The following is a 9105-nucleotide window of genomic DNA, read 5'->3' on the forward strand; positions in this document are numbered from 1 at the left end:
TTGCTTGGCCAGTTGGCCTAAAAGCAACTTGCAGAGTAATTAATGCATTATGTGCAATTGTGCATGCATGGGGAATGGGCATAGTTATCTATTGGGCCAGGCACAATTTTTACGAGTTAAATGAAGATGGTACCTCGCTTAGCAACTCACCGTGAAAGGTTTGCTTTGATCAGGTTTCAATTCAACCTTGGTTAAATTAAAGTTTTAAAAGTTTTGGGGACAGAAGAAAAACCACTTTCCTTTCGGAGAGAGATTGAATTTTTTTTTCGGGTGAGAATGATCCAACACAACATATATTTCAAGGGTTTTATTAATCTCATGCAATAGGAGAAAACTCTTTCATGCAATAGAGATAATTATGTGTGGGACTCACTTATTATAGAAAAAGAAAAAATAAATAAAAAAGTAACACGGAAATCGATGTATGTGTAGGAGAGAAAAATTCTCTCATACAACATAAGAATATATTTTCCAAATTTCAATTAGAAACTAATTTTAGGATGGTACTCCAAGAACAAAATGTTATGGAATATTTCCATATCCTAACCACCTATTTAAGGATTCCTTAAATGATAACTACTCAATTATCCTAACAATATAAAACAGTAAGGCCGCTAAGGATAGAGTCCTTATCCCAACAGAAAGGAAGTTAAATTCTACTACAACTGGGAGATCTACACAAGGCCAAGAGGTAACTCTTATAAATAAGATATTAAAGACCCCAGGTACATACCCTTGAGATATCATTATACGGTTCAATAGAACCGAACATAAGTGATTGAATAAGAATACCTCTAAATTATTAGGAAAAAAATCATAACGACTTATTTTATTTTTTTTGGAGAATTACATAATAGTAAGTTAAATCAAACTAGGCCTGCCTCATTCTATTTCTAATGACAAGTTATCTGTTTGGTTTTTCCATGAGGTAAGTGGCGGAGCCACATGTAGCTTGGGTGTGGCTTTGCCCCGGATTAAATTTTAATAAATTGTACTTATTATATATAAGGGTTCATTTTTTCTGCAGTAAGCCCAATACGATGTCGTTTTGGGCGGAAATCACAGTAGTTTTGTAATTTTAATTTATTTCAGGGTTATAATAGTCTTTACATTTATAATTTTTTAAGATTTCAATACCAAAACGACGTCGTTTTGGAAAAAATGCAGATAACTTATCTGCAGTAACTGCAGAAACATTTTTTCCTATATATAATTATATAATTAATTATAATTTGGTCTGGGTTAAAATTGTAATTTGGCCCGGGCTACAATTTGTAATTTGGCCCGGTCTAAAACTTAAAATATTTTTGATGAATAATTTGAGTAAGTTGTATTAGGTTGTGTTCAATCTTCACTTATATAAAAAAAAATTAGTAAAATTAAAAAATATTTAATAAAATTATAACTCTTCTTAGTGTTATCTGCTCAAGTGCTCTGTATTTAATATAATTTAAATATATTATATATGAACAAACTAAAATTAAAAAATAAATACACATAATTTTTTAGCCTGGACTCGAATTGGAGCCCGGCTCGAATAAGGTGAGAGAAGAGGCATTCAACCCATGTGAATGTGTAGCTTGACTTACAGGGGAAAAGCACTATTTTAAAAATTTTGGGCAAAAGAATTGTCTAATTAAAGCTGATTAGATAAGTTTTTCCAAAGCAATGATATCAAACATGTCATATATGCTGACGGGACTAGTTCCGTCAATGATACTGACGACACTCATGCCACGTCAGCGCCATGTAGATTCAGTTATCGTAAAACTTCAGAAAGCCATAACTTGTGACTCGGGTATCCAAATCAGATGATTTTTTTTTTATTTCACATAACTTTTTCAGATATACGGAATGACACCTCATTTGACATATTTTATCTACCACAAACATAGTTTGAAGATCTTATGAATTTAAACGCTCTTGTGATTGTGGTACAATTGTTACAAATTCAAACTATGTTTGTGGGAGATAAAATATGCCAAATGAGGTGTCATTGTGTAGATCTCAAAAAGTTATGTAAAATAAAAAAAATCATCTGATTTGGATACCCGAGTCACATGTTATGGCCTTCCGAAGTTTTACGGTAACTAAACTGCCTACGTGGCAATGACGTGGCACGAGTCTCGTCAATATCATTTATGGGACTAATCATATGTGATATATTTGACTGCGTTATTTAAAAAAAAATTATCCTATCAATTTTAACTGAGCAATTCTTTTGCCGAAAATTTTTAAAATGATGGTTTAGCATGACTTAGAGTCTTCAACTCATGCGACTTTCTTTATTTTTATTTTCTCCGACAAGCCATTGCCAAAGACAGTAAAATTCAAGGTGTTGAAAGTTGGACCTGATGGGCATTGGGCGCTCTTTAAGATATAAATTTTTAATCCTACTGCTATATATTTTATTTTTTGTTATAAAAAAATAAGGTAATTTTATGTGTAATAATTTAAGAGAGGGGATATTTTTACTATTAAAAAAATTCATTATCTATCTAATCATCATTGGATTAATATTCTCTCTCTTATTTTTATTTTTTTAATACAGTGCTCTCTCTCTCTCTCTTATTTAGTGGCAATTAGATAGGTAGTGAGCTTTTTTTTGTAGTAAAAATATCTCCCTCATAATTTGAATAAATAATGTATTAGGGAATGTTTGATGTGTTGTATAAAGCTTGATAGTATAAGCTTATACTATATATTATAATATTTTCAGTTGTTTGGTATAACCATTGTATAGTATAAGCTTATACAACATGATTACTTAATAGATCAAAATGATGTATAGTTGCTTTAAGCTTTAATTTTTTTAATGACCAATTTTACGTGATTAGGTCATATGGATATAGATCCTTTTGAGATAGAGCTAGGTAACATGTCTATTAACGAAGAGATGGACGAAGAGCTACATGATAGCATAGACACCATTGATACAAGTGAAGCATGGAGTGCTTGGAGAGATGCATTGGCTAATGAAATGTCCTATGATTGGGTTGCTCATTAAGCCTATATGTGGTCTTTTTTATCTTTTGTATTTAAATTTAAATTGTACCTTAAAGTTATGCATTTTGATGTTTTAATTTGTTGAATGTTATTATATACATTTATGTTTAAAGGATGTATTGTATATTGTTCTTTTTTCAAATTAGCCATATTCTTTGCAACTTGTTCATTATGATTATTTAATTAACTGGCCTGTGGTATCATGAGGCTTGTCAACTTCTCCCTACCAATCCATATTCTGCATCAAAAGCAACTGCACAATTTTGTCAACATTATTGTTCTGGATGAACTTACGCATTTTTCTGTTGAGATGGCTAAAAGAAACTACAGGGTATTTGGAACTTTACAAATCTTGGTATTATGACGTACTTCAAAAAAAGGGTAAGCACGTTATGAATAGTAAAACCACAGTAAATTTGTTTTAATTTAATATATATATATATATACAGTAATGATTTTTTTTTTGGGAAAAGAGTTTGTCATTTTAAATGACATAAAATTATGTCATTTAAAGAGAGAGATAGACAAAAAGAGAGAGAGAGATAGACACAAAATAATATTTTTTTATTTAAAATTTAAATTAAAAAAACACTCACTTTCTCTCCCATGATTTCTATTTCTTGTGTCTATCTCTCTCCTAAAATAACATAACTTATGTCATTTAAAATGACAAACATCAAACTCTTTTTTTTAATATTGAAGATTTTTATTTTTATAAAAATTGTTTTTTTTTTTGGATATACTGGTCAAATAGATTTCTATAAAAATTATATCATATGACATATTTGCAAAAATTATATAAATTCTTCATAAAAGGGTATTTTTGTCAAAAATATTTATTTTTATTCTATCTAGTATTATACAGTGCATTACCAAATGCTTGATAGTATTATCTTATACAATAAATTATATTATACAATGTCGTGCCAAACGCTGGATAATATTAAAATTTAATCAGGCCTTATACAATTAAGTCTTATACTATCAAGTCTTATACTGTAAGAACCTGCACCGTTAATTAAGGTATTTAATTAATTAATTATGCAAAAATAAGAAATGATTCCATAATTGACCCTAATAATTATTTATGAGGCTTAATAATCATAATAAGTGATTAAGAATGCTGAAAGTCGCTTTTCGGAAGAAAAGTGCAGATACCGGTTCTGCTAGTCGGTATAACTGTGTACCGAAAAAGTATCCCAAATTAAAGTAAGTGCATGATAATTACTAGAATAATATGTAGGACTTGTAAAACGAGTTTCAAGTCCAAATAATGAGAACCGGTGCTAGAAACCGGTACTGACTTGGAAAAGCGCGTACCGGAAAGTTGCTCAGAAAATTATAAGAAAAATATGTTAATTATTAGAAAATTATGTAGTTTCATAATCCAAAGTTTGGGATTAAAATGCTAGCGTAGCAATTAAAGTTAATACTGCGTGCTTAAGTGAGTTTTGGCTATAAATACTCTCATTATGGGCACAAAACCCTAGGATCAGTTTTCTATACGTGAGTTAGGGCTGACCATTTGCTGGTTACTGTTCCATTGGCTTTTCCTTCCATTTCTTGAGCCAAGTTGTGATCTTTCTTGAGTTTCTTCACATTTCCACCTTGTAAACACTTGGGAGCAGCCTTGTGGGAGTGAAAGGAGGGTCTTTTCTGAGTCTTAGCCACTGTTTGAGTCAATCTTGGGGGCTGAGTTTGGAGGTTGAGTAGTGGAAGCCTTGGTCTTGCCATTTGTGAACTCCAAGTGTCTATCTTTATGGAGAAAGGAGCCATCTTGTTGTGCATTTTCGTGCACCTTTTTAGTCAGAATTGTGAGGAGTTGTGTTGAGCTCCAAGAGCATCTCCCTTTGCTGTTTTTGAGCTGTGGTATGATCACCAACCTTTAACTTGAGTTTTAAGGCTTAAAAATGGAAGCTTGATGCATGTTAAGGTTAAAAGATAATAACTTGTTGTTGGGTAAGGCTTAACACACCTAGAAATGCATGATTAGGTGTTTAAAATCGGTAAAAGGGAACCTTTAAGGGACATCTTCACGGAAATGCAGAAACTGCATTCTGTCGTGAAATATCCGGATATCTGCCCGTGGAATATCCGGATATGGGATATCCAGATATATGTATTCGGATATGGGGTTTTGGGATATCTGGATATTGTATATTCGGATATGGGATTCTGGATATCCGGATATTGAATATCCGGATATGTACAGTGAGATATCCGGATATTGCATATCCGGATATGGTCCCGAGGAGTATCCAGATATTCTGGTATTTCGCAGAACAGTAGCTGTGCTGTGCATACAGTAGGCTATTGAGGGTTTGTAGACCCTAGATTGATGAAGTTGAACTTCTGTATTTAATGGATTAAGCCAGAATCATGGGATTTAGGGCTTGTGGCTTTGTTAGAAGCTTTAAGACTTGAAAACGTAATGAAGGCGTTGTCTTTAGTTTGTATGCATGTGGTATATGTTATTGATTTATGTTTGGTCCATATCAGATTGTGATCTGCTGTGATTGGACTTTGAGCTTGTGGCATTGGATAGCTAGCTTAGAGGTAAGCTTTCGTGTCCTCGGTTTAGCCATGTTGTGGTTCCACCATGTCTCATGGGGAGATGGTATATGCATGCTGTGTTACATGCTTTTGATGTTTTGGAAATGCTGTTAAGCTATTGTATGTTAGTGCCTTGTTGATATGCATGGAGGTGTTCCACCTATACGGTAAGCCTGAGTATGTAGAACATACAAGAAGGTGAGGCTGTGGGTGAGGTGCAAGCGGTGTTCCTTGTACTACATGTAGGGAATAGACGTATTCCTGCATTTCTCTGGCCAGTAGATAGTGATAGACACACATGCCATATATATCTGTTGCACTACATAGTTTTGGAACTGATAATGATATAAATGCTTTTTGAACTTATATTGCACATGTAAGTGAGCTTGAGGTGGAAGATCCTTGAGGACCCCTTGTCTTACTGAGATTTCTAGTTTAGAGATCTCACCCCACGTTTGGGGAATGCTTATTTCAGGGTCAAGTAATGTTGAGACCTCAGGCGGCAGGAGGCCGGAGCTGAGTTAGATTGCTGTTATATTATGTTGCCATGATTGGATGCTGGATTTGCATGCTGCTTATGCTTATAGCTTCAGTTTATGTTTATGGAATTTTATGTTGAGATTTGTTGTTTACTATGTTATTTGGTGAGCATGGGAATTGTCCATGACACATAGTATTTTTATGTCTTGGTTATGTCTTGAGACTTTTGGAGTTGTATTAATGTATCAGGATATTGTCCGGATTACTTGATGTAATGCCGTGATTTAGATACACACTTTATCTATATATTGAGGTATTTCAGTAGATGTCTTATTGCAATTTACATACAGGCGATATTTTATGAAATTGATTAAGTAATCAAGTTGGTAATTGATAATGACGTCATAATTGAAAAGAAAAAAAGAATATTCCGCATTTTTAATTAAGCACCGCTTAATACGATGTAATGTTAATATTCCGGGTATACACGGGGTGTTACATATACTATCAGGTCTTATCCTATACTATATACCAAACATGCCCTTAGAGACGGTAAAAACTGGAATATCAACATTTTCCCTTCCTCTGGAGGATGACAGATGTAACAACTCTTGACGAGACTTCCTCTTTTAGGGTATGCATAACAATCTTTCCAGAGTCAATTTTTTTTTTAAATTTTGTTTCCTTGAAACAGAAATGGACAGAAAAAGTGTTTGACAAAATCAATTTATTTATTCTGTTCCCGAGAATGAACCGGTTCAATTTCTGTTCTAGGGAACAGAAAAACGTAAATTTTTTTTTGCTTTTTTGTTCCTGGAAACAAAATGAGAAATACTTGTCTCTCTCAATCACTATCCACCATCACTAAGCCGCCACCACCACCACCATCCTGACATGACCACCACTACTATTACCACCATCACTACCACCATGCCACTATTACTGCCACTGTCGCCACTACCACTACCACCATCACAACCATAACCTTCGTCACCATCGTTGCAGCCATTGCTATCGCCACCACTACCATCACCACACCATCACCACCACTATCATCACCACGCCACCGCCACCATCATCACCATTATCGCCACCACTACCACCACCATCTTTGCAGCCACTGCTGTCACCACCACCACCACCACCATCATGCCATCACCGCCACCGCAACTACCATCGCTGCCACCACCACCAAGTGATGATCTGAAATTTTTTTATGCTTAATAGGAATAATTTTTTATTCTATTATTTATTGTTTTATCACAAGCAATTCTCATTCTCGGAATAAGAATAGAATATGTTATCAAACATTTTTTTTTCTTCCTAAAAACTGTTTCAAAGCACAAAAATAAAAAAAAATTGTTTTTTTTCAGAAACAATGTCAAAAAACAGAATGATTATTATGTACACCCTTAATTTGCTTTCAAAGGAAATAATATTTGTATGTTTTTTAATTTTTTATTGTTGTTTCTTTATTTTTATTTTTTTAATACGAAGAATAAAGAAAAATTATGCTATTCTTTTCCTTTAATATCTTATCATATATGCCATACTTATCCTTTAATTTCTCATCATATATGCTATTCTTTTCAAATAATATCTTATCATATATGCTGTTCTTTTCCTTTAATATCTTTTAGTAAAAGGCGAAAGAATAATTCGCTGTCACCACACGGCTCCGTTATTTTTGGTGAGCTATGACCCAAATACTAACAAAAATTCTGTTTCTTTTTCCACCTTTACCAAATACTCATTTTCATCTTCTTTTTTTCGTATTTTAGATGATCCTGGTTGTTTCGGTGGTAGTGGTACTCCCCACTGTAAGAAGATTTGTTTGTTCGGTGGGGCGTTTGGTTGAGGAAATCTTTTTGGAATAGTAGAGAAATGTAATAGATAGAGAAATGATTGGAAAGATAGATAAAGTGAGATAAGGTAGAAAAATGTAAAAAAAAATTGTTTGGTGGGGAAAAACTTTACTGGGAAAATTAGGTAACTTTATGAAATCAACAGTGCATTAAAAATCAGATAACTGGTTTTCTAAAAAATCCCACCTTCAAATTGGGTTTCTAAACGGTGCGGATATCTATGTTTTTCATAAATCCATACAAATTGGATAGATGAGTTTTTGGTGAAAATACGTTGAAATAAACATGATATTTCTAAAAGCCATACTTGAGAAACATAGATATCCGCTGAAAAGCTCCCAACCAAAAGGTTTTGTCAAGTATAATTTCACAACCAACAATTCTTTTTTTAAACCACATGCAGTAGTTTATTTTCTTCCTCACAACTAGCTAGCTAAAATTTTTACTACTCGCTGGTCACTCCATTTTAAATAATTATCATTTACAAAGAATTATCTATTTTTTATTTTAAAAAAGGGTTTTATAAGAGTAATGTTGTAGAAAAAATGATTCTTTAATGTTATAGAGATTCGTTTTGCGTGCCTTAATTTTTTTTTTGCTTCAAAAAGTGCGGGCCCCACAAAATGTTGTGTGTGTAGGAAACATTTTTGTGTCATGTGACATGGTAGATGCAAACTTCTTTAAAAAATTAATAAAGTAATTTTTAAATTGTATTATTTTTCTTAATTTTTATTAAATAAAATAAAATAAAATAGTAATAGTTTGATTAATATCTCATAATTAAAAATCAAAGGAAAATAAAAACCAATCTATTATTAGATTTAAGTTGCATAAGAGAAATAAATTTTCAACACATACAGAAGAGGGATAGATTTCACCTCTATTTTTTCTTTTTCTTCTAACCTGTAGGTCTCACTTATAATTTTTTCTATTATATAAGATAATTATTTTCTTACAATATAAAACAATTATTTTCCCTTAAATATATATTGACAATAATAATAATTTTGATACTGCAATAAGAAAGTGTTTGGGAAGGAGATTTTAATTTGTTGCTTCGGAAAGTGGGGATGAGATTCAAAGGAGACACAATTTTTTTGGATAACATTTAGGCGTATTAAATAAATTTTTTTAAAATCTTTTCAAGAAAACTAACCTTTTCACTATATTCTTAAGGGAAAAACTATTCTTATGTCACATG

The sequence above is a fragment of the Gastrolobium bilobum genome, unplaced genomic scaffold (assembly GCF_033153095.1).
Source record: "Gastrolobium bilobum isolate Gb01-03AN ecotype WA unplaced genomic scaffold, APGP_CSIRO_Gbil_v1 utg12205, whole genome shotgun sequence".
NCBI classification, from domain to species: Eukaryota; Viridiplantae; Streptophyta; class Magnoliopsida; order Fabales; family Fabaceae; genus Gastrolobium; species Gastrolobium bilobum.